Below are 727 nucleotides of genomic sequence, written 5' to 3'. Positions count from 1 at the left end.
CTTGTGATAAGAATTCGTAGGATTTACTCTCTTAACAACTTCATATATAATATATAGCAGTGTTAATTATATTTATCATGTACGTTACATCCCTAGGACTTATTTACCTTATCTGGAAGTTTGTACCTTTTGACTGCCTTCATCCAATTCCTCCTCCCCCCCACCTGCTGCCTCTGGTAACCACAAATCTGATCTCTTTTTCTAAGAGTTTGTTTTGAAGTATAATTGGCCTATAACACCATGTTAGTTTTTTCCTAGGGTACAACACAGTGATTCAATATTTCTATACATTTCAAAATGATCACAAGTCTAGTTACCATCTGTCACCATACAAAAATATTATGTAATTATTGACTATATTCCCCACACTGTATATTTCATACCTGTGACTCATTTATTTTATAACTGGAAGTTTGTACCTCTTAATTTCCCTCACCTATCTCTCTCCTTCCCCCAACTCCTTCCCCTCTGGCAAACACCTGTTTGTTCTCTGTATCTATGAGTCTGTTTCTGTTTTGTTTGTTCATTTGTTTTCATGTATAGATTTCACATTAAAGTAAAATCATATGGTATTTGTCATTCTGTCTAACTTATTTCACTTAGCATAATACCCTCTAGGTCCATCCATGTTGTCACAATTGGCAAGATTTCATTCTTTTTTTAATGACTGAGTAACATTCTATTGTGTGTGTGTGTATATATATATATATATATATATATATATATA

This window comes from Aethalodelphis obliquidens, unplaced genomic scaffold (assembly GCF_003676395.1).
Source record: "Aethalodelphis obliquidens isolate GAN/ISIS:26980383/991018 unplaced genomic scaffold, ASM367639v1 scaffold32, whole genome shotgun sequence".
Classification (NCBI taxonomy): domain Eukaryota; kingdom Metazoa; phylum Chordata; class Mammalia; order Artiodactyla; family Delphinidae; genus Aethalodelphis; species Aethalodelphis obliquidens.
Note: the sequence above shows the minus strand (reverse complement) of the source record.